The following is a 26,967-nucleotide window of genomic DNA, read 5'->3' on the forward strand; positions in this document are numbered from 1 at the left end:
TCTTCCCAATCATAAAACCTCCCAGAGTCTTAGCCAGGCTAACTAAGGAAAACTACTATGTAGAATCACCCACTTGACAAGAGATTTGCCATTTAAGCCAAAACGCCGGTTGATTTTTGTAAATTTGCAATTAAATAGGCGCGCAAAAATGACAGTAAATTTGCCGTAGAAAAAACACTGTTTAGAAACAACCCAGTTGGGTGAAAATCTGCTCTTCTGCCAATAAATACGCGGTAAAGAGCAGTTTAATTGGCGTTTTATACTTCAACACGACTTTAAACTGCTGCCATGCAGCAGATTTTACAGTTTTCAAAATCGCGCTTCAATTCACAGGTGTAATTTGAAGCGACTTTTTAGGTTGTTACATTTTCTGCACAGCAGAATAAAATTTCTGCTGATAAACACGCCACAAGAATATTTCGTAGCGTATTTTTATCGCGTAAAGCCGCTACGCTTCTAAATTATGTGGCGTATTTTTGCACGTTGAAAAAACCAGCCACAAAATACGCTACGCAAATATTTTGTAGCATATTTAATCGCGTATTTGCTGAAAAACGCGTGTAAATGTGGTATTTTGCGTGTGTGTTATAGGTTAGTATATAAATATTTGTTCTCTTCTACCAAGTTCCATGGTGGAGTAGGTAGTAAGGAGTCCGCTTTCAGATCCGGGGACCCGAGTTCGATCCCCGCTAGTGCCAAAAATTTTTTCAAGAATATTGATCAATGACAGATTTTTACGCGTAAATAAAATACGCGCCGATTTATGGGCAGAAAAGGCATTGGCGTAAAGTGTTAAATCTGCCCACGTTTTTATGTCGCGTAAGAGCAGATTTTCACCCAACTGGGAACTACCTACTTTTTATAAAAACAGTCATTTAAACAGCTGTTTTTGACTAGCGAATGGCAGAATTTTTTATTTGCCGAACTGCTGGTTCTCGCAAGTGAAAAGTCACTCGGCTACTTTATTAAAAACAGTTGTTTTAATCAGCTGTTTTTTATTCACCGATTATAGTGCACATGCGCAATGGGTATTCGCAACTTCTTTTTAAAAAATTGAATAAAAGTACAAAGTGGGGTACATGTATACCGCTTGAAAACAAACATATTCATCTTGCAATGATAGCTGTGTGGTTAGGGAATTGGATCGGCAAGCGGGAGTCCTGGGTTTGATCCCCCCTCAGACTAGAAATTTTTTGTAGATTTCAGGTTTTTATTCTGTGATTTAATGCATTAGGTATTTAAACAACCAGCTGATTTTTCCCTGGCGTTTTGTTAATGGCAAATTTACTGTCAATTTTGAGCCGGCTTTTTCACTGGCTTTTTTTTATCAGCGAATCTATTGTCAAGTGGGCAACGAGGCATAAAGAAGGAAGAATAGCAAAGGAGAGTTACTCTACATAAAATAAACAAAATAAAAAAGGATATGGTAGTGACCACTTGACTTGGAGGAGAGAAGAATACCTATTCCATATTAAGTCCTAACTGGGACACTAGCCACTGTCTGAGTCAGCTAGTCTTGCTAGTCTACATAAACAAGCCTCATATTCCGAGTTGAACCTAACGAGCCACATAACCAATTTGTTAGCAAAATCGCCGAACCTTTCATCAGAAGTAATCGTCTTATTTATTCAGTCTATGAACTTGTATTTGGAAATAATAGGCGGAGAATACAGACATTTGTAGACTATGTGATCATTGTCTTAGACCTTACTACCACATACAGAGGCAGTTACGACTGAAAGTATGCTAATTTGAATACAAGTGATCTCTAAAGCTACCATGCCCTGTTAGAATCTGAGAAGACCAGTAGTCACAAGCAATATCAGGAACTTTTAAGCACTCCATTAAGCTAGGAAACATTGCCTTGACAAAACTATCTGTTTCATCAATTTCATCCTAGTCCCTTTGCCAGAGCCTGACAGTATGTTTCCTCAGTCTAACCTTAACTTCTCTAATACTTATCCTCACCACAAGGGAATTGAAATATGTAAATTTTTCTGGCTCAGCAATCTCATATATTTTGTATACCCTTCTTAGCAAAATACAAAATCCTGAGTTCCATGGCTTCCAGATAAACAGGAGGGGTGCTTGCAATGACTAATACCTTGTCAGTAGCAGCTATATGGTAAGCCGTGGCTATTTTAAGCGCTAGGCCTCTCTGAGCAGATAACATTTTGTTTTGCATCCCTTTTTCAGCAAATTTTTTGAGGCACCTGATGCACAATATCCAAAGTAAGCCACAATCAAACATCTGTACATTATACACCTAAATTTATTACTATATCCGTAATTCGGTATGTATTCCTCATGAAGTCATGATAACTTCAAGAGCCATAGATGCTGACTTTACCTTTGCTACTGTATTATTGATATGCTTACTTACCCCACCAAGACATGCTCACCCCCCCCCCCAACTAATTTTTATCAAAAATCATTAAAAACTGCAGTTGATCTGTTCTCATATTCTCAAACTGAAATTGAAAGAGGAAAAACAAAAACCAAAAATTTTACTTAATTCTATAATTTTAAAAAAACTTAATTTCAATTTTAAATCAAAATTTGATTTGATTCAAATTTTGAATTTTTTAATTCTATAATTTGATGAAGCTGACTCTGAAGACTTTTCGATAATTCTACACTAAAATGAATTTAAATCGCTTTCTCATTCTTTGAAAAGTTATATTTTTGGTATTTTTTTTAGACCAAAATTCGAAAAACTGGAGAAAGATGAAGTACAAATGCTACTGGAAAACTCCAGAACAGAGCTGCGGAGTAGCTGTTTTTTAATAATCAATTTCATTAAATAAGTATTTCCCATTTGAAATTTTCGATCATTCGAGATCGAGTTCTTATTTTTCAAAAATTCACAAAAAAAATTAAAAATTGCAACTTAATTCTGCTGAGGATGGGGGAGAGGGAAGAGGGGTCATACAGCCATCAAACCCGCCATCACCCAAGATACCTACATTTGTTACCTATCTTTATATGTAGCTAGACGTCTACATCATCTTAAGAGGGAATGAAGGAGGAAACTATATGCTAACGAGATTCGCGTGGGAAACTGATTAGGTGCAAAAGAAAAACAAATCCCAAGTAGAAAATTTGACAGTAATCTGGGTAAAAAGAGGTAAAATAAATTAAAACGTGTACCCGTATGGTATAGTTTGTACCTACGTGCATTTAAATAATGAAATTTTGTTCACTTTGTATACGCATAAAAGCAGGTTTTATAGTTGCTCGTCTCGTCTACCCTATGTTAAAGATTATACACACGAAAAGTTCGCGACGTCTGCGAGAAAACAATTTAACAATTCGGTGTTCGAGCTTTTAAACTTAGAATTATGGCGGCGCGTGGTAATTGTTTGTACCTGTCATATTAGGTACGCTGTATAATACGTAAATTTACGAACACGTTCAATGTATTTCTATACGCGCTGCTGTGAGAAAATCTACGTAAATATAACAAGGTATAATACATATCTGCCTTTGTGAATTCGCATAAAAATACCGAGCCGGAAAAAAAGTCTCCTCCTACGTAGGAATAATTTTCTTGTAAACGAGCGATTAAAGTAAATCTCGACTCGTAAAAACAAAATCAACCGGGTACAACGTTTGTCTAAATACACGCCTTGAAGAATTAATAAGATTTCATTGTCGTTGTCGTTTCAAAATCAACAAGTTGTTTGTAATTTTTTTCCACGCTTTTTTCCCTCTTGAGAAACTAAGCTTGATAAATTATAACGACTTTGATAGTTTTTATACTTTCTGGTGAAGTATTTTAATTTACAAAACACAAGAATTTTTCAACGTAAATTTCATATTGTTCGAAAGCATCGCGCGGTGATTTGGTAAATTTTCACGTTTTGGGAAATGTCCGAGTTTGTGTACAGGGTGGTTCGAAAAAGATCGCACTGAGAAATTTAATTTCAGTATTGTACGGTTTGAAATTTTCTAAGAAGTTGTTTTCAGTTTTTTTGCACTTTCAAAATTGTAGGTAGCAAATTGTTTACATTCCATTCAACATTGCGAAGACTGGTTCTTCGTAAAACTCGAATAAAATAAGCTTATTTAATTTTCAACCCTGCATCGCGTTAATAACTTCTATTTTGAAACACCCTACATCGAGAAAATTTATTCGATCTACCGAGTTTAAAATGCTTCGACCCTGTCGCGTAGTCGTAAGTATTTTTCTGTTTAAAAATTTACTTTATTCGAATTAAACTAATTTTACAAAGAATTAAAAAAGGACAATTTCTTCGAGCAAAACAGATAAAGAAAATTTAAGGATGTGTAGGAAGATGTTGGAGAAAAATACGAAAAAAAACGAGCAAATTTAATTAATGCTTTTGAAAGAAGTGAATTTTTTTTTCAACGATGGTCGAATAATTTGGGTACACATGGGGACTGCGAACAGGGATGTAAATTAAATTCGAATGTCTTTCGGGATTCGAGTACCTATCTAGATGTTTGAAAGTTGAATCAAGTCGTGTCATGCACCAGGTGGTATGTCTTGAGTCGTGTTATTATTAACTTTATGTCAAATGTATAACCCTTTTTAATAAATTACTAGACCAAGGAATTTTTTCAAGATTGGAATGCCTATTTCAGTACTTATCAAGATGTGTGGGAAGGTTTAGAGAAGAATCGATAGATGTTTTTTTAATTTTTGGATTTTGGATTTCTTTTCATATCATTTTACTTCTAGACCGGGCAAATAGCAGTTTTAAAAAAGAAAAAATTGGCACATCAATTTTTTCTTCGGGAATGTGTTCAGATAGACCCCCTGAACTACCAAAAAAAACCGACCCTCTTTCCCCTGGAGCTATTTTTTTTAGGGGGCTAAAACCGGTTGCGATTCACGTTTTTTGCGTTTTACTCCGTAAATATCAGTTTTACGATAAAAAGTACCATGACAAAAAATATTCCCCTTCAAATTCTCGATAATTTGATACTACTCTCGATACCCATCCCTCAAGAAGGGTGCCTAAAAAAAGGGGCGGAAAGAGTAGGATTTTCAAAAAAATGTAAGTTCAGTAAATTAATCAAAATTACCACTTAATATTATTCGTTTTCGCTCAATTTTTTTTTTAACAAAGTCTACACACCCAACTACTAATCAAACCACTGTTGATTGGTCTTCAACCCTCCCCGGGGGTTGGTGGGGGGGGGGGGGGTGCTTGATTTTTCAAGTAACACACAACTGAATCATGTATTCGAAAAACGAATCGGGACGTGCGATATATCGAAGAGTATGTTTTCGAGGTCGCTGAATACGAATTGAACTTATTTTCTGGGTCTAACCCTTCAAAGCCCCTCTGTGTCCCAAAAAGGGGGTCAAAATTTTGAAAAATCGCGAAAAGTCGAGTGATATATCGAATGGTATGTTTTCGAGGTCGCTGAGTACGAATATGAACTTATTTTTTGGGTCCAGCCCCTCAAAGCCCCTTTGTGCCCCAAAAAGGGGGTCAAAATTTCGAAAAATCGCGATTAGTCGAGTAATATAATTATCGAATTTGCAGCCTACTCACTTGCTCTATTTTTAAATCATAAAACAAAACTTTATGAGACTTCCTTCTGAAAAAATTGAAGTATTTTTGGGAGAAAATGGCTTGTCTTTTCATATTATAACTAAAATTTTTTGCTATTTTCATTTATTATTTCTTCTTCTTCGTCGTCGTCTTCTTCTTCTTCTTTTTTGTTTAAAATATGAATGTCTAAAAATTTTCTACCAAGTGATGATAAATTTCAGGGGGAGGGGGGGGGGAGACATCAAAGCATCTGAAAATTTTGATTGGAAATGAAATCGAAATGCTTTTTGAAGTAGGTAGTGAAAAAATAGGTAATATTGAACCCCTCCCCCTTCCATTCAAATAAAATTCGAGAAATTGTCTTGCTTTGTCTTTTTTACTATTTTTCAATCATAAAACAAAAATTTGGGGCCTCCCCTTTCTGAAAAATATTGAGGTAGTTTTGAAAAAATGGCTCGTATTTTCATATTTTGAATCAAAAAATTTTCAGTTTCGTACTTATTCTTCCCTTATTTTGGAAATTTCAATTTATAAAAATTTTTACCCTAGTAATGATAAATTAGGGAGGAAAAATCTAAACATTTTAAAATTTTGAATTGAAAAAAAAAATCGAAAATGTTTTTTAGAGTAGGTATAGTGAAAAAATCGATTGTAATAATATTGAACATCTCCCCTTCCTTTAAAATAAAATATGAGAAATTGTCCTGCTTTTATTACCCTATTTTTCGTGTTTTTTCGTTTTTTAGACAACTTTTCATGTTGAAAATCACAAATAGAAGCAAATAACGCCATTTGTGGAATTTGCGCGCAGGCAAATGAATATGCGCGCATTTTAACATCACTAATTGGTGGGAAGGGTAAAGAGTAAAATGAGCGATATATTGAAAATGAGCCATGGTCTTGTTTTCAACGATCTTGAAAATATAATATTCGACATAATATTACACGATTTCTGGCAACTTTTCAAAATTTTATCCTATTTAGGGGAGCGTAAGGGAGTTTTGAGGAATCGTTAGCAGAAAAACAGTTCATATTCGTACTCAGCGACTTTGAAAACATACAATTCGATATGTCACTCAACTTTTCAAAAATTTTCAAAATTTTGGACTTTTTTGGGGCAGTCTGGAGCTTTGCGGGGTTGGGGGCAAAAAATAATACCATATTCGTACTCAGCGACTTTGAAAACACATTATTCGATATATCACTCGACTTAACGCGATTTTTCGAAATTTTGACCCCCTTTTTGGGGCACAAAGGGACTTCGAGGGGCTGCACCCAAAAAATAAGTTCATATTCGTACTCAGCGACCCCGAAAACATACTCTTCGATATATCGCACGTCCCGATTCGTTTTTCGAATACATGATTCAGTTGTGTGTTACTTGAAAAATCAAGCACCCCCCACCAACCCACGGGGAGGGTTGAAGACCAATCAATGGTGGTTTGATTAGTAGTTGGGTGTGTAGACTTTGTTAAAAAAAAATTGAGCGAAAACGAATAATATTAAGTGGTAATTTTGATTAATTTACTGGACTTACATTTTTTTGAAAATCCTACTCTTTCCGCCCCTTTTTTTAGGCACCCTCCTTGAGGGATGGGTATCGAGAGTAGTATCAAATTATCGAGAATTTGAAGGGGAATATTTTTTGTCATGGTACTTTTTATCGTAAAACTGATATTTACGGAGTAAAACGCAAAAAACGTGAATCGCAACCAGTTTTAGCACCCTAAAAAAATTATCTCCAGGGGTAGGAGGGTCGGTTTTTTTTGGTTGTTCAGGGGGTCTATCTGAACACATTCCCGAAGATAAAATTGATGTGCCAATTTTTTCCTTTTCGCCCTCGCTTTTTTACGTTATTTTCCCGCTCTATTCCTCCACTTTCAGTGAATAATTTATTACTTTTTCTGTAGCTATTAAAAAGTATTGCATGTATATTAATAACTTTTTTTTTGGTTTTTAATTTCAGCCCTGCAACAGGCAGCACACAAATGATGAGGTTATTAGTGAAAGTCTATTGAAAGAATTTTTCTCAAGGTGAGTAATACATACTCGTATTTCGAATTATTATTTATCACGAACCAATCGGCGAAAAAATATATTACTTTTTTTTTATTTGCTTAAATAAATAATACGCCCCTCGTTTGATATTAATAATGTATACATATAGTTCCATGCTATTTCTACTTCATTTAAATAACAATTAATATTCATAATAATTCATAAGCAAAGGCCATCGATAGCCGACTCGTGGGTCTCGTTAATCGAATTATCCCTCTGCTTCGTCTCATCGCGTCTTTCGTGTACAAAAATGGGTCTAAATTCGAACCATTATTGCGCCTCGAAGAACTTTATTGTACTCTAGAGAACGAAACCAAGAGTGAAATTGAATTACCTACATGTATTTGTCATTTCGAAGGGAAAAAATATAGATACATGTTTTGGTGATTCTACTACATCTTTTACACTAACGTGTAGTTCGTTTGTCTAAGAAATTTGGCTGATCGAATAAGTATAATACAGAGTGAGTGAGTGAGTTTGGTAGGGAGAAAATTAGCCCATTTTCGAAAAGTTTACGCGTACCTATGTATCGAGATTCGTTTATCTACGGTATTTAACCAAGTTATACGGAGAGTTTAAAGGATTAGAGTCAAGCTGTTTTTAAAATCTTTCCAAAGTCGGATTATAGGGTGGATACAACGTCGTTGTTTGGATTAAGTTTATAGATGTTAATGCTCGATTGATTTTTTTTACCCTAAAAGATTTACTTAGGTCATTCTAATACCAAATTTGTACGTCTTGATGAATGAAATATTGTTATTGTAAGAGAATTGAACTACTTTTGTATGACTTTTAAAAAATTGAAAAAAAAAAAATCATAACAAATTCTTGTAACTTTTACAACTTGTAATAATTCATCAACTCCGATTGTGCTTTTTGCTAAAATTGTGAAAGGTCTGAGTTTTTGACAAAAATTCTCGCTTTTCATCAATTGTGATCAGAAACTGAAAATAAAAATTTTTACAGCAAAAATTTTGTTAAATTTGTACAAGGGTTTTGGATTAATCCAATTACATCGATCCGAAGAGTATATTCGACGAACATTTGGCTTCCAAGTATGTGTGAAGCTAAGGACCAAGAACTACTTTTTTGCATGTTCAAACTTTTTTGTGGATTTTAGGTTTATGTTAGGCACTTTTTGGTAGAATGACAATGTTCAAACATGAAATTGCTGTAATGTTTTCAAAATTGATAATGTATTCATGTTGCATACCACATAATATTTTCATGTTCTGGCGAATAAACATTCAAATTGTGAAATTCAGTTTTGGTCCGCAATTGGTTTGATCCGCAATTGGTAGCTAATTTGTTTTTCTATGAATTTTTTAATTTTTAAAGGGTTGTCAGGTACCTACCAATTGCGGACCAGTCCACAACTGGTAGTTTTTCAACTTCAATATTTGTGAACTTTGATGATGAAAATTTTCTAATGTGGTTCTCAGGGTACTAGGTATAACTGGTCTCGGAGTGAAAAAAATTAAACGCTTCCATTCATATTTGCATGATCTGTAATTGGTACTTCTACAAAAACTGCCTTTTTTAAGACCTTATTTCAAATAGGAATTAGGGAAATAAAAATTACTTTTTTTCAAAACTGAACACCTTGAAGTGAAATAGTCGGAGGGCCCGCATAAGGATCACCTGCACCACTCTGCCGATTCTCCAAAACAACTTTTTTCTTAAAGGGGAAGTCCTAAGGAACATTTCTAGCCCTTGTCCTCAAAAAAAAAGTGGCCCTACTTACAAAATGGCGGCCATTTTGATTAACAGGTTAGCCGAAATCGCAGGTTTTGCGTTCCAACATAGGACTTTCACGGAATTTTTTAAACTGTACAAAGGTAGATCGAAAGAGCAGGTAAAAATTCATCACCTGTCAAAATTTCAAGTGCTGAAGTGCCTTTTTCGATTTTTGGTGAATTTTCAAAAATCAAATTTTGGCCAAAATGTGAGAAAAGAATCAAAATTTTACCAAATTGACCTAGAACTCTGAAACTTGGGATATATCCTATTTTCGACCTGCCAAATCGATTGGAAACTGTTTCAAACCGTTTTGAGCAGTTCTGGAGCCTCCAGCAGATTTTTGAACCCCGAAATTCTCACAAAATTTCATCAAATGGAATTGGAAAGCCGAAATTCATTCTGCAAACTAATTTCAATACGCTATGAAGTCGACTGCAGGTGATTTTTAAGCCGTTTTGGAGCTTCCAGCGATTTTTTGAAAATTACTGGAGCCTCCAGCAGATTTTTGAAACTTGAAATTCTCACAAAATTTCATCAAATGGAGTTGGAAAGCCGAAATTCATTCTGCAAACTAATTTCAATACGCTAAGAAGTCGACTGCAAGTGATTTTCAAGTCGTTTTGGAGCCTCCAGCAGATTTTTGAAACTTGAAATTTCCCCAAAATTTAATCAAATGGGGTTAGCCAGCTGAAATTAACTCTGCGCATCAATTTTAACACCTTCTGAAGACGACTTCAGGCGAGTTCAAGTAAAAGTTTCATCGCGTTTTTAGTAGAATTGAAATTTCGAAAAAGTAGCTGGAAGTTTCAAAACCACTTGAAACCACCATGCAATCGACTTCATATTGTATCGAAATTAGTTTGCAGAGTAAATTTCGGTTTGCTAACCACATTTGATGAAATTTTGGGGATATTTCAAGCTTCAAAAATCTACTGGAGGCTCCAGTAATTTTCAAACATTTGCTGGAGGCTCCAAAACGACTTGAAAATCGCCTGCAGTCAACTTCATAGCGTATTGAAATTGATGTGCAGAGTTGATTTCAGCTGGCTAACCCCATTTGATGAAATTTTGGGGAAATTTCAAGTTTCAAAAATCTGCTGGAGGCTCCAGTAATTTTCAAAAAAATGCTGGAGGCTCCAAAACGACTTGAAAATCACCTGCAGTCGACTTCATAGCGTATTGAAATTAGTTTGCAGAAAGAATTTCGGCTTTCCAACTCCATTTGATGAAATTTTGTGAGAATTTCGAGTTTCAAAAATCTGCTGGAGGCTCCATGAACTGCTCAAAACGGTTTGAAACAGTTTCCAATCGATTTGACAGGTCGAAAATAGGATATATCCCAAGTTTCAGATTTCTAGGTCAATTTGGTAAAATTTTGATTTTTTTCTCACATTTTGGCCAAAATTTGATTTTTAAAAATTCACCAAAAATCGAAAAAGGCACTTTAGCACTTGAAATTTTGACAGGTGATGAATTTTTACCTGCTCTTCCGATCTACCTTTGTACAGTTTAAAAAATTCCGTGAAAGTCCTATGTTGGAACGCAAAACCTGCGACTTCGGCTGACCTGTTAATCAAAATGGCCGCCATTTTGTAAGTAGGCCCACTTTTTTTTTGAGGACAAGGGCTAGAAATGTTCCTTAGGACTTCCCCTTTAAGAAAAAAGTTGTTTTGGAGAATCGGCAGGGGGGTGCAAGTGATCCTTATGCGGGCCCCCCGACTGGATTATTTTTTTGTTTTTTTAAATATCAAAATTGGGTCATAAATAATGGCTTGGCGATTAATTTTAAAAAAGTGATCCATGACTGGTAGTTTACCTACATTGATAAAATGGCTAAAAGTTTTTTTTTTTGGCAAAAAATTCCAAGAAGTCACACATTCTTCCAAAAATTGTCCACAAATCTCGCTTTTTGACTGAAGTTGACAAAAAGTACCTATTACTTTCATTACAAGGTGTCTAATGGTACTGCGAAAAATCCTGCTTTTTTCCAATGAGTCCTGCAATTAGTGCTGCAGTGTCCTGCTTTTTATCCCTTTTCATCAAAAAGACCTGTTTTTGTTTTCAATCGGACTTCGAATTCTCAAATTCATTTCTCGTTTTTCTGGTATTTTGAACAAATTTGGTAGAAAAGGCCTCATTTGTCAACTTTTTTAGAACGTGAACTACACATTTTTGAGAGCTTTTGCCTTCGCTTCGCTCTAGCTAGGTGCTTGCTCTTCTTTTTCCATGTAGGAAACTTGTTGGTCGAATTCAAGAAATCGTTTGAAGTTTGAATCAGACAAATAAACTCCTCCCTCCATAAAGAATTTTTTTTACTGCTCAAAACATGAAGTTTTGAAAGCTTTTGCATCTCATTTTGCTTTTTTTTAAATTTTTGTTTTTCAAAAAAAAAAATCATTCAATTTCCATTGTTTCTAAGCTTCTCAGAATACTAATTTTCGAGAGCTTTTGCACCTCCTTTGCTGGGGCTCGTTTGCTTTTCTTTTTAGCCAAATTTTTGTGAGATGGCTATTGCGGTAGGCCCAACTTTGGATAAAAAGGTTGGGGGTCAAAAATTTTGATAGTTCTCGACGTTTTGAGCTCAAATTAGATAATATAAAAACTGACACACCAGGAATCGTCTAGTTTGAGCTCAAAACGTCGAGGACTATCAACATTTTTGACCCCCCCCCCGACCTTTTTATCCAAAGTTGGGCCTACCGCAATAGCCATCATTTTTTACAACAAATTGTCTAAAAAAATATCACGTGACGTATTGGTTCTGTTACGTTTTTAGTAGCGTTGATTTCGAATTTGAGCTCGAGTAGTTCAGTACCTACTCTGAGCTTCATTTATAATCCCCTAAATAACCAAATTGAAAATTGTTGTCTGACCTCCGGTTCATTGGGCTTTTGAAAAAACTGAAATGTCAAATTTCAGCTTATTTTTTTGATACTGTAAGGAGCAGATATGCCTTAACTCCGTAGAGAGGTAGGACAATAACCTCTCGTCGGAAGTTATATCGTAACCCCTCTTTCGAAGAAGTTTAACGTACTTCTCCTACATTTCTGAAGCCCAAGGTAACGTGTACGAATATGTCCGAGCGTAGGTCGCTCCAAGCTTGGATACATACCCTTGAACTTTTGACTATATAACCCATCGCACAGACCATATTCCTTCTTCTCAATTTTGGTATAAAAATGTGTTCGTAGAACGAATCTCTGACAGTCTGCTTCACAGGATGGACTTAGAATATTTTCCAAAAAAGTGTAATGTTAACGTAAAATCTATCATCAAGTATGAGCCCCCTTAAGGATGGTTCTGTGCTTTGTTTCGGTAATCGCGAGTGCTAATTTGATGTTTGGTTCCTACCCTCAGTAAATTATCACCGATTAATCCACTAAGGATCTAATCCACTAGCTTTTTGATGTAACCCACTGCGAGGTTAATATGTTTTGTATTTTAACATTAATCACATTATGTCGATTGATTAATGGAATTTTGGAGAATACCTCATTCGATCCGGATCTTGAGGAATTCGACCCCTGGCAAAGTGTATCTACCACCAATACCCTGCGACGTGCTTAGTATTAGTAGCACCCCGACGAGCAGGGAACGTGTACAGTGTTGAGGCAGGAGATGTATCCTAAATCCTGTCCGGGTTGCGTTCGCCCGATCAAATTAAGGTAAAATGGATCATCCCCTTTATTTGATATGCTTAATCTTTTCTAAGTTTTAACTAACTTTTCGAGAAATAACTACAAAATTTGCTTAACTACTAGTTTAGTGTAGCATTAGGTTAATCATACCTATTTTAAATTAATTATGACTTCGAACCCCATAATTAATACAAGTACGCAATTGTTTTATATTTAATAATACAGTTAGTAAAACAATTGTCTCGTGTTTTATTTCCACACGATAATAAGAAATTGTATGTGTAAAAAGGGTATTCGCAACGATCAGTACAAGCACCTATTGAGTTAGCATGGTGCACGAAAATAATCCCTTAGGAATATTTATCAGAAAATTCATAGGTAGAAAGTATTATTATAAACCCACCAGATAGTCTTTCTCATCTACCTCTCCATTCCCCGATCATTACCAATATCACTCTTTCAATACAAAGCTTAGCTCTAAGCCCTGCAATAGTTAAACACTTCAATTTAAAAAAAAAAAAAAAAAAAAATAGAATTTTTGCTTTAATAACTTTAGGGATCACCAACCAACCTCCTGAAAATCATGAATTGCGTTCATATTGCAATGTATTGATAATCGAAAATTTTTTAATAAATTGATTATTAAAAAAGCAAATATAAAAAACTTACAAGGATAGGACGAATTTCAATAATGACTTCAAAATTCTCGATTGAAATTCATCATTTCTAGAACGTACTTTTTATTACACTTTTTAATACTAATTCATTTGGCGAAATATCCAAGCTTCGCGTTTCTTCCTGAAACAGCTTTTTGAAAAGGGTTCTTTTGAATAATTTAAAATGTTTACGAAAAAGGTGGTAACTTTTAGGATGACATCGATTTAAATATAATCTGTTAACTGGTATATACAACGTGGAAACACAAATCCACCATTATTTTTATTTTGAAATATCTAGGTAGGTACGAGTAGATATCTACGTAAGTATTACCAACAGAAAAACTCTCCTCCTGCGTGAATTCTTGATAAGTTTACCGACGACGAGAGCTCGGTTAAACTGCGACACATTTACAATGTAAATTCGTCGCTGGCTCGGTTTTCCCCGCCACTCAGCCTGTTTGCCGTGGTTTTTATCGTTGTGAGAGCTCAACACGTCGGTATATAAAATTGTATTTCGATGAAAATAATTCTAATTTCCGAACTCGCCAAGCTACACAGTGTAGCGTGATGTTAAAAACCTCATTAATCTAAATTTTTGACGAAGAAAATAAATACGTACCTACTCGTACATATTATGAAATGTTTCTCGCACATAATCAAAAATAACGTATTTATTTTTCCTTCGAGAGATGTTTTCTAATTTTCAAATTGTCGACGAGAATTTTCTCTCTGTGCATGTGAGATGAATTCATCGCGCGAGGTGTTGCACGTATTTTTTTTTTTTTTTTTAGTGCTCGAGGAAAATTTACAGTTTTGTGAATTTGTAAGGTAGGTATGTACGTTTACATTATTATCAAGGGTCAATGTGGTTATGAGCCTGAGTTCGAGCTGTATAGTCTTATCGTACCTATACCATCGTATAGGTAATTAATTGGTCAGTGTTGCTGTGGAAATTTAAGCGTATGTATGGTGTGTTTATATTGAATACAACGACGACGTGGTTATTTCATCGCCATCGCATCGCACCTCGGTAATTTTTAGATGATAAATTTTTTAAAAGCTAGTATATGACTTATTACTTGTACTACTCGGTTTAATTACGATACAAAATGAGGTCGAGTTTTGAGGTCAACTGATCAGAAATCAGTGAATTTTGGGCGTGGTGTTTATTTACCAAAGTATTTTCGAAAAAAAAACTCGACGTGATTTTCTTACAAGTAATATAGGTAGGTACCTACTTGTTTGAATGATTTGTGACTATCGCATCTTAATTATGATTTCTGATCATCGAACTCAATATTTTAACGAGATAAGTCCCTAATTACCAATCTTATTCCTATGAAATTAACTCATTGCCAAATTTGGAAATTGAGAAAATCCTCGAAACAAATAATATGTTCATTCCAAAGCTATGTACCTATATTTAAATATGCAGATGGAAACAAAAAGCCAATTTGATAAAAATATGCAAAGTAATTTCATCACGAGGTCATTTTTCCAATTTCTTTCTCCTTTTTTTTCGAATTCACGAAGAAAAAATATGTACTACAAAAGCAACATTGTTCATTCCCTTTTTCTGATAGGCAACTTGCCCCCCCCCTGGGCATCTGGAAAATTGGAAAAGTTCGGCTTTGTATTTTTTGGTAGAAGGATAGTAAATGAAAACCAACCTGACAAAGGTACAATAAATCATCAAGAGTTGTCAAGTGTATAGAACTGCTTAAAAATTTTCAACTGACGACTTGAGTGAAATTTTTTTTTTAAATTTGAAAATTGACCTCCAAAGGAACAAATTTTATAATTTTGATGACTGTAGTAAAATTTTTGGAAACTTTTGAAAAATTGAAGCTAAAAATTAGCAAATTTCGTGATTTTGACAAAATTACGAAAAATTATGCAGACATTTTGAAGGAAGTTTGAAAATTAACTGAATCCAAAAAATTTATCAAAATGTTAAAAATAAGAAAATCCAAGAACATGAATTTGAAGTTTTAAAAATTCCAAGGATGAAAAAAACTGACTTCTCTCTTTTAAGAAATAGGTAAGTACGTAATGTTTTGAGTCATAAAAATTTTTGAAAACTTCTGCCCTCGCTTCACTCGAGTCAGTTTGCTTTTCTGATTCAGAATTGAAATTTCTAAAAAAAAAAAACTGTCATTCGGATTTGAAAAATATTGAAGGCATGAAAATTAAATCCTCTCGTGAAAAATATCGTTTTTTTACATTTCGGAATACGAATAGGTATTCAGAAACTTTTGCCTTCGTTTTGCTTAAACCTGTGCAATTTTCTGTTTCAAAATCAAAATTATTTCTAAGGAATGAGACCGTCATTCAAATTTCTAAGTTTTGAAGGAAGAATAAGATGCAGGCTCAATAATTTCTTCACATCAAAAACTCCGTTTTTTACACCTCAAACTAGGCATTTTCGAACGCATTTTCCCTCGCTTCGCTCAAAAGCTTGTTTGTTTTTCTATTTCAAAATTGTAAAATTCATTCAAATTCTAAAATTTTGAAGCCAACCAAAGTTGGCTAATTTGTTTATTTTTTTAAAAAGGAATTTTCCATGATTTTTACCCTCACTTTGCTTGGGTCAATTCGTTTCTTATTTCCAAAATCAACAGTCAAAAATTAAAAATATCTACATTATGTATTTTACATTATCCCAAACTGTAAAATTTTAGTGGGTGAAGTTGGAAATTTTTGGTAAAATGAATCAACAGTTTTTGCTAACCCTCCCTCTTTCCCTCTCCCCGATAAACCACTCCGCGGTTTGCCACTGTTTGGGGAGGGGAAGGAGATTCCGATTTCGAAAATTTTCATTTTGGAATTTTGCAATATGTAATTAGAAAAAATAATTGTTGGAAATTTTTAACAAAAAAGGATATTTTTAGTAGGTAAGTACGTTTTCTAGAAAAATTTACATTTCAAATGAACAAATCTTGAAAAATTGATTGAAGACATCTGTTTTCAAAAAAACAAAAAAAAATAGAAATTACCCAATTTCCAAAAGCAGGTTTCAAAAATTATTAATAAAAGTGATTGAAATATAAATTTAGTTACCTTAGGATGCATTTCCATGAACATTACCATTATGGATGGATCGCAAAAAAAATAAAAATGCCGGATGATTCTGAACAAATTCTATGGAGAACTTCATTTTGAGCAAGAAATCACTCAGAAAGAATGTTAGCCCCGGAAGTACCCCTGAAGAGGAGATATGAGTCTTCAAAGAGCATTAATTTTCGAATATAAATAGTGGTTTTCTCGCTCTCAACCCCTTACGCAACCTGTTTTGGAAAAAATGATGCAGTCCCAAACGAAAATATCTGAGATTCTGCGCCGACCAAGTCAATTTCTCATCAAAATCCAAGACCACTTTTAGGATTCTACTGAGTGATTGAAAATTTTCAATTTGCTTATTTTTGAATAGGTAATTTGAAAATTTTTCCTTTACAAATATTTCGCATTAATTAAGCCAAAACATCAGAAGATATTATTTCTAAAACTAGAGAAACATTTTGGAAGGCAGTGGTGCCAATTTTTTGACCATCAATATGTACCCACTTCAAAAAAATCGAAAAAATTTCATAAGTTTTCGTCTATTTTTTTCGATTTTTTGAAATTTGCTATTGTAATAGTGAGAGTGAGAGTGACAGCGATAAAGAGGGATAATGATAATGACTGCATATGAGAGAGATTCCTATAGTTTTGTGTTAGGCTAATTCTAAGAAATACTCGTTAAGATAGAAATATTTCTTAGACGCCTGCTTAGCTCAAGATGAAGAGACTTTAGTCAATCAAACCACACTATTCACTTAGAACAATCCTTTTGTTACCTTTTAGATTATGAAATGATAACGCAAGGAGCATTTATGTACAATTATTTTAATCAAGAAATATATACATAGATGAGCAGATTATACCAAATAATTTACAAAGGGTCAAAACGTAAATTATTCTGTGTTGCCATGAGATTCGATGGCATCAGCCTAACCGGCCAAGATTAGGCGGCAAGATTACAACACACGCGAGCTAGGCTCAGAAGATTGGTTTAGGGGGATAAATTAAAGTACACATATAAGCGAAATAAAACAGCTTCTAAGGTAAAAATAGATCAATTGATAGATGATTAACACATCGTCATCTACCAATTAATACAATTACGTAAGATATATTATTAACGTAATTAGATAAATTAAGGGTGCACATAACCCTGAATAAAAGGATACACGATTACCTAGGTTGGTCTGAGTACAATTCTGTTTAGTCTGTTCACATTGCCTGCCTCTCCCTGGCAACCCCAATAATAGTCTCTTCGGCAGGTCTGGGTCGGAGTTCCATTTTTGTAGAGACAAAGGCTCAGATTTCCGGATAAATCTGGCCAGTGACTAAAAAAGTACCACTATCTTATGCGGGAAATTAACAAAGATCGCGTTATTTAAAATAGTACCATGTCCGTACGCAGGAAATTAACGACGAGACATGTTATAAGAACGAAAATTACCATCTACGGATGGGTACAACGAATGTGTGGTTTCCAGAGAGCCTAGGTAGGGCTCCCTGGTCACCTATTTAGCTGGTTAGAGGCTTAAGAGAAACTACCGCGGACTAAGTACTTGAAAGACTGATTTTTCTAGCAATACGAAGCTGGAGCTGAACCTCTGCTTCGACAGAATAATTGTCGCACGATAGCCTTGAGCGCGCCCCTACAGTAAGATTCGCATAATCTTGCCTAAGGTCGGCAAGATCATAAAACTACCTTGAGGAGAAATTACGTTAAGACCACGTATAGGCGGTCAGGGCAGTCCTGCTCATCACACTATAATGACCAAAAAATTTGCAACACTGCATTCCAAAATATTTTCCCAGTTTTAGAAACGATATTTTTCGATGTTTCGGCATACTTCGACTTGAAAATCCTCCATGTGGAAAATAAAGGTAAACATTTGCATGCACTGGAAGATTTTGAAGTAAGTATTCAAACATATAGAAATCAATTGTCAATGCTTCATCCAACATCCAACGCAACAGACTACGCAGCTTTCCACCTACACGACCAACGAACGTCACTACCCCTTCTCTAAATCCTAAGCACCAAATTGAAAATGTTGATTAACGCAGATTTTTCTTTTATTTACTATTGAAATTGTCAAAAATATGAAAAAAAAAATTGAGCAAAAAGTTGAGAAAAAAATCCAGCTCCTCAAAAAAGAGTCATCGAATCAGAGTTCGATTCTTCTTTTAGAAGATTCACAAGAGTTTCCAAAGAGTTGAGTTTCAACTCTTTCAAAAAGTGTTGAATCGAGTAAAAACTTGCTCATTTTCTAAAAGAGTTTGCCTAACCATGTGTGTATTAGAGTGGTCTTCATTTTGAAAGTTCAAATTTTATCACTCCCAATAGCCGAATTAGTTCAACAGAAAAACAGGAAATTTCAAAAATGCTGATTCTGAAAATTGTATCTAACATGTAACTTGATACATTTGTAGAACTTTGTAAGAGGCCGCGGAGAACCTATTAGGTAGGATAGCACTCCTTGTTGCTCTTTCTTTTTCGCAAAAACAAGGGATCACTTCTATCAGCAGAAAACTTATCTGAGGTACTTAGTAGGTATAATAAGCCTATACATTAGTTAAAAGCATCGGTAAAGCTGCGAATAAATTTTACGTTTAATATAGAAAAACTGTTGGTATCTGCATCACAAAATCTTTGGTATGAGTGCGAAAATATCATTAAGTAAACCATTTCAAAATGAGGCTCCAAGTTTTCCAGGAAAAAAAAAACATAGAAAGAAAGTTTGAAATACTAAAACGAAACGAAGACAGAATTAAAGAAAATTGAAACGCAGGTCTAGGTACCTACCTATACTCTAAAAATAGCGTTACACATTCTTCGAAAATATCGGTTACCTACTCTCGGATATGTATTGTGCTTATAAAAAGCATCTATAAAATTTTAGGCTCGTTTCGTGCCAAATATGTTAAATTACCTACAGGAGTAAAATTTTTAATCTTTTTTCCACCTCATCGAATTGCAATTGGTGGAATTTCAATGTTCGTGTGTATTGTTAAATTAAACGAACAATTCGTGATGTTTGGATTTTACGATCAAGTCACGTACATAAGCGTACTCGAATAAATTATACGTTAAAGTTGGACGAATTTAAAATCATTCGCGGTTCTATTAATCAAAGTTTACAGTTTGAGACTATTTCGTTATACTTAGTTGCTAAATAAAGTGTAGCTCTGATGCTCGTGTTGTTGGCCAGCTTTTGAAATAAAGTTCTTATCCAACTATTCTACTTACACAAATAAGTAGATACGATAAGTATACTCGACGCGACGTGTGGCTTGAACTCGTAGGAAGTGGGTATGTAGGACTTTGTAATATATCTTTGAAAATGATTGGCTAGAACGTATCCTATACTGGATGTATGTGTGTCCTGGTACCACTACTGTCCTACACCACCCCATAATGGTAAACTTTCTCCAGGCATATTCCAGCAGTATAGAACTTAACGACATTTGCGGACGAAAGTTGCCATTAAGATCGAAATTCGTTGAGAAAATTTCACCCGCAGAGTCTAGCCGTATTATTGAGAATGAATTTACGAGCTCGGCAATCTTATCTTGTTTAATTTGTACGAGGTGAACGCGAAATTGGGTACAAGGTGACAGGTTGCTTTTTTCAAAGGGCTCGATGCTCGTTTCAACCATTCAAAATTTCCCTTCGGCGTTTAAAATTCCAATTTATCCAATAACCGTAACTGATTGGTTTTGCGATACGCCAGAAGGTTATACATTTTACTAAGTACCTGTGTAATATAATTGAACATTCTATTATCACAGCGTGTTTAATAAATTAACGAGCGTATTTATATATAGACGAAAGTGTCGAGATAATGTGCTATTTATCAGCTGATGTTTTTTTTAAAGAGCCATGCCAAGAGATGGTGCGTGACGAATTTATTGGAAAACTCGAGATATTAATGAACTTGATATTACCGATGTGGATTGTGGAAATTGGCAATGAACAGGTATGATGTAATCTGATTCTGATTTTTTTTTCGCAATGTTGAATAAGTTTTCAATGAAGTGAGGAGGAACTGAGGAAGAAGGAAGTGTTTTGTGTTTTGAGAATTGTTGCAAAGCTCAAAATATAAAGACTACGTTAGAAGTATCGGATAATGCTAACAGAACCGGTTTGAGAACTGCAAAAGGTACACAAAGTTGGAACTTTTGCCATTTTTAGGCCCATTTTTGGAGAAATAGTTTTGTAAAAACCAGTGTTGCCACCTTCTCAAGTAACAAAAATTGAACGAAAAAACGTAAAACGATATTTCTCCATCACGTTGGTAGGTACTTAAGTTCTACAAAAAAAAAAAAACTACCTAGGTACATCCAAGTACTACATTTTGCCATGATAATAATAGAAAATATCATAATCATCATCATCATCATTATAATGTCCCTGTGCGGGGGACCATATCATGAGCATTACAGTTAAATAATCCTGCCCCTGCGGGTAAATGTGCACCATTGCTCCCTGTCCTATGCACTTCTTGAGCATTTGATTTGGCAAAGCTACAAGGTATTGCTTTGCAAATGGAGTCAGTCCACTGGGTAAACAATCAGCCTACTGCTCTGGTTCCTTACACTCTGCAGAAAGGTAGTCATTTGCTCACACCAAATTCTCCCAGTTTGAAGGGGTTAGTTCTTTATGCTGTCCACGGGACTCGCAGCAGCCGCTTACAGCACCACCCCCATTGGGGGGAAATCTGCCTGTATGCTGAAAAAGACGCCAAAACCAGCTGGTTTATTGATGTATTCTGAATATATGCATGAAAAGGCGCTGTTCAGAAGGCGGATTAGCGCACTGAAAGAAAAATCTGCTAAAAAATATGTATCCCAGTTGGGTGAAAATCTACCCTTACTTGACATAGAAAACGCAGGCAGGAATTCCAGCTCTTCACGCCAATACATATCTGCCCATTAATCAGCGCGTATTTGGTTTTTCTGCCCCTACCCTATTGACAAAAATTGTGCGTACAACATGCTGAAATGCATGCTTTTTTGCATATCACACGCATGCGTGAATTTGGACTTTTTCAAAAAATTGCATGCTATTCAGCCTGTGAATGGCATGCTTAAAAGTAAACCAAAAGTATGTACAAAAAGTGCGGAAATTTACGCAGAAAAATTGCTCAAACTCACTGGCAATACCTATATCTACTGATTAATTGTGAATTTTAAGACATTCTATAGATAATTTTTTCAAAAAAGTTGAAAAAAAATTGAAAATTTCCGGCGTGTGAGGGGATTGATCCCAGGTTCCTGCGATGAGCAGCCACTTAACTCACTCGGCCACCTCGCAGCTTAATACAGTGGAGTCTCGATAACTCAAAGCTGAAGGGAGAAGGAGTTGACTTCGAGTTATCGGAGTTCAAGTTATGGAGGTTAATTTTGGTATATTTTGAGTTAGCGAAGTTTTGAATTAGATGAGTGTTTTTTTTTTACCAGAATGGAATGGAAACACGTATTATACCGGGTCGAAAAGATTAAGTATGGAGTATGGAATGAGATTGTACAATAGGTACCATTGAAGACATAGATATGAACCCTAAACTGTATCGGAAGCTCGTGAAGCAAAAATTCTATTCACCTCCGGAGATAAGCCACACCCTCCGTAGATATCTTTGCATTCACCTCCGGAGAAATACACGATTTGCGATTGGCTGATTTTTTGGCTTCACTTTTTCCTGTACATTTTAAATGTAAGCAGCCGATCCAGTTTAGGGTTCATATCTATGATTGAAGATGACCGATATGTGAATGTAAAAGTATTTTGTATCAATGAGATTTGAATTTACAAGTGTTTTCAACTAGAAATTTGAGTTATAGAGGCAAAACGTTGGCAACGTTCAACTTACAGAGGTTTTTCTTGTCTTTTTCAAAAATTTTACTTTGAGTTATCGGAGTTTTTGGACTTTTTACTTCGGGGTAAAGAAGTGAATTTTACATTGAGTCTTATGGAGAGTTGAAGGGAAACAGACTTTGCTTCGAGTTATCGGAGTTTTCGAGTTAACGGAGTTTGAGTTACGGAGACTCCACTGTATGTAGATTAGAGGTTATTTTTGCATGAATGTTATCAATTTTTGGACTTGGAAAAATTGTTACTCACTGGTGCATTTTAGAAAATACTTGGTTGCTAGATTGCTTCTGTTTAGCATGAGAAAACGTACATTTTTAACGCGATAATGCACGCTTTTACACCAGTCCAAAATCACGCACTGTTATGCATTCTTTTCAGCATAATTTTGTCAATAGGGTAATTGTAAAGTGTAAAAATCTGCCATTGCTGTTAGTTCCTGAAAATTTTTTTGGCTCAGCCAGGGATTGAACTCCAGTCTCCAGATCAGGGAGCCAGAACTCACATACCCTAACCATTGGGGCAGATGATATCAAGAGAATAAATATTTATATACTTACCAAGGTAAAACACATGAGTAAAATACCACATTTACGCGCATTTTTCAGCAAGTACACGAATAAATATGCTACAAAACATTCTCGTAGCATATTTTGCAGCTGGTTTTTTTTCAACATGCAGAAATACACCACTTAATTTAAAAGTGCAGCGGCCCAACAAAATTTTGGAATTTTTTCATGTTGATTTTGAGCATTTTTTAGAAATTGTTCCTCAAATACCTCAATATATTTTCTGATGCCGATTATACACCAGGATCTTTATTTGGGTGCCTAAGGAGACCCCTGCTCGTCAATTTTTTTTTTTACTGCATCCAGCTGAATACAAAACTATGGACTATGTGTGTCCAGGGGGTAATACAGTGACTACGCTGTCTATCAGTTATTCAATTTCACTCGCTCTGTGGCACGGGTTAATATTCACCTACTCCACTAAAACTTTTAGGGATTTATTTTCTCATAGAAGGGAACAACTTTGGGGGAAGGAATCAAAAAAAATTGCAAAAAAATTTTTGACCATGTATACAAGGACCACCCTACTCCACACGTAGGCCCCCAAAGTCCTGTCACCAGCATACTGGAGGTTGGTGATCCATCAGCCACATATTGGGACACTTCATCGCCATTCATCAGCTCTATCTAAGCCATCTATAATGTTTTGCAGAGTTTCCCAGATGATGTACATACATATGCTCCATAGAATATTGAATAGAAGAGGAGAGGAGACAATATGCAACCTTGGAAAACTCCTTTTTCTGGGTGAAATTTTTCTGATGTTATCATGTTAGCCTGGAAACTAAATGACCCCTTCTCACACACTGTTATATGACACTATATGCTTTGGAGCACCCATCTCCAGCGAGTTCCGCCATAACTTCTGCCACTGAACACAATTGAATCCTTTTTTGTAGTCCATACAGCATAATCACTGCTAGAACATCCATAGACATTTTAGTTATATGATCCTGTCTGTTCTTGAGGGATTTGCGACTTATGTCTGCATGAGTAGATACAAACAATCATAGATGATCTTCAGAAACACCTTGCTCATGTGTGAGATCAGTGATGGTGTGATAATTCTCACAGTTCTCTGGTGAGCCTTTTTTGCATTCAAGTGATGTACCTAAGTCAGCTGAGTCCAGACATCTGGCCACTCTTCAGTTTGACACACGTGATTGCAGATGAGATGAATTATTCTTTAGGTGACTTTGATACTTCCCATTTTTAAGACTTTAGGAAGGTTTGGTGTCAGGTCCAGCCATCCAGAAAAAATTTGAACGTTGGACAGTAGGTTGACGGTTGACTTAACACCATCAATTTTCCACCACATTTTGATTTTAAATTGGGACCAGCATTGGCACAAAAATATGTATTTCGTAAATAAGTACATAGGTACCTAAACCAAGTATTGAAAACGCCATGAAGAGGGTAAATCCGAATTTATAGGTGGTAAATTTTATTTTCGTCCCACTGGAAGTGTGTTTTTTTAAAAATCTGCTGAAGACTCCAGAAGGATTTGATATTTATACCATCAACACTCGACTCTGGGTCGGATGGTCTAAAACAGGATACAAACCTTTAAGTACACTTTTTATGCCAATTTTGGTGAGAAATAACCAAATTTAATTTTTTTAAGATTGGCTTGAAATCGAAAAATGAATTTTAGCTGCTGAAATTTTTGCTGGCGGTGTATTTTTGACGAAACACAGTAGAAATCAATTAGGAGAGTTGACTTGGGAGGTACCTAGACGAAGTTTTGAGTAATTTGTTCATTGTTGCAAAAATTGAAAATTTTGGTTTTGTTTTCAATTTGAGATTTTCCAACTTGTGAATAAAATACTTACTTACGCTTTTCAATTCGTCTTTTCGGATTTGCGATTCACTGGCCCTAATCGATTCTAAATGTTAAACTTTTATGATACAAAATTAAATTTTCAGTCTTCGAAGTAGGTTACAAACGCCTTCTAGAGCGATTTAAAATTGCTGCAGAAAAGTCAAATTTTGCTGAAGGCTCCAGATCGGCTGGAAAATGCGAGAAGTCCAGTTTTGCTTTTTTTTCAGGAAATTACATATTATAACCATTACTTGTGCTATTTCTGCTATTTTCAAAAATTTGCCAAAAATTGAAAAATCAACTTTGGCAGTTGAAAATTTGGTTCTGAATTCTGGGTGGCATGCTCTTTCAAAGAGCTAAATTTCAGCTTGATCGGAGTTGACTAGTTGTAAAGATTCCCTTTCAAGCCACGTTTTCTTCAAGTTACTCGTAGGAGCTGAACAAATCGTAAAAATTTCTCCCGAGGAGTTGATGGAGATTTTTTTGTAATCGAATAACAATGATACGAGTACATATGAGTAGGTGTTTGTATAAAACAATAAAAACTCAACTAGCTCTAAATTTTTTTCGTTTGTTTTGGTAAAAAAAAAAAATGTTCTTTTAAAATTCGAAGTCTTTCATCCACTTACACTTACGTTTTTCAAAACACTCTTGCAAAATACCTAACGCATAAAAATAAATTGTTATTACGACGCGAAATTCAATTACACGTTGTTACAATTTTATTCGATTAAAACTCCGTCGAAAAATCTTGAAATTAAAATACTTAATAATTTGCATACTTACTTCGCGAGCTAATTTCATTGTCTTTATTAATTTATCAACATTGTTGGAAAGATCTTTTCATTTTTACAAATGTGTTTTTTTAACGTCTCATCGTCTGTCACTGGAACTTACTGGCACTTTTCCATCCTAGCACGTTGTTTATTATGAACGAAATATTCGTTCAGGTGAATGAGGAACATAATAGGCATGTATTTACCGCAAAATTGTTACTTTATCATTTCGATCATTGCATAGAAGTTTGTAAATATTCCCCTTTTTGCTGATAATTGCGTGAATTCCAATTCGTGCAATGATATGGCGCTCCTATTCAACATAATTCATCATTTCATATCATGATATCGTTAATTCAACACCAGGAGAGCTAGAGAGGTGAATATTCAGTCTTATATAAACGATCCGCGAAATTTTCAAATTGATAGTTTTCTTTTTTGGTTGTTTATCGCGAAAGGTAGGTATTAGTTCGCGGAGGTAATTTGCATAAATCGTGCTAAGATTTTTTCGCTCAAATTCTCATTTACGAGTTTCCAAGCAGTTAATTTTTTTTACGAGCTGAGGTAAGATTTCAGATGGAAATTCAGTTTTTACTTTTTTCGATTTTCTCGTTTCGGGTTAAATTTATGGAATTAATTTTTCAATGGTCAGTTGGAAGGTGGCGATGCGATGGTTATAATCATCTCGTAAATTTACTCGTAAAATTGTACGGTTTCGCTTCGTGTATATGGCGATATTTTATCAAAAGATAAGCTATAGGAAGCTACGTGTTCCCTGGTGACGTCTGGGATGTAATTTTCATTTTTTTTTTTTTTATTTAATTAAAATGGAAAAACAATTTTTTTTTTTGGTTTCTGTATAAATTTTGATGGGATCCACCTACCGTTGATATTTTTTATATTTCCTCGTACGTGATGGAAAGGGCGAAGGAACTAGTCAAGAAACGTATAATGAAAATTTTGACATTTTTCTAACAATGGAAAAAGACGTGAGATGTAACTTTTTTTTTTTAATTTTCAATTTAGTATATGATTAAACTCCTCGCTAAACACCGTAGGGATTATAGTGATGTTACTCTCTTGTAAAGTTTTCTTCTTTTATATGTTTATATTTTTTTCGCCAACGATGAAAGAAAAATATTCGTATCATTCGTACTTAAATTTATTAGTTTTTCAGTCAGAATAACGACGAGTCGACGAGACGAGATAAATGTGATAAACATAGTTTGGTAATTCCTTGATCGAAATTAA

The 26,967-nt window shown here is 35.0% G+C and overlaps 1 protein-coding gene across 6 annotated transcripts in view; it reads left to right on the forward strand.

Moving 5' to 3' along the window:
• Positions 1–26,967, forward strand: part of LOC135841631 (uncharacterized) — a 147,368-nt gene that overhangs the window by 71,898 nt on the left and 48,503 nt on the right. For 3 of the 6 annotated variants that reach the window (XR_010557957.1, XM_065358680.1, XM_065358679.1), the window contains exon 2: positions 7,495–7,562. The gene's annotated coding sequence lies outside the window, so the exon portion shown is untranslated. Of the gene's footprint in view, positions 1–7,494; positions 7,563–14,446; positions 14,654–20,556; positions 20,658–26,087; positions 26,281–26,967 lie in introns of those variants that run through there. The other 3 variants (XM_065358683.1, XM_065358681.1, XM_065358682.1) reach the window with 3 other exon arrangements.

This window comes from Planococcus citri, chromosome 3 (genome assembly GCF_950023065.1).
Source record: "Planococcus citri chromosome 3, ihPlaCitr1.1, whole genome shotgun sequence".
In the NCBI taxonomy this organism is placed as follows: Eukaryota; Metazoa; Arthropoda; class Insecta; order Hemiptera; family Pseudococcidae; genus Planococcus; species Planococcus citri.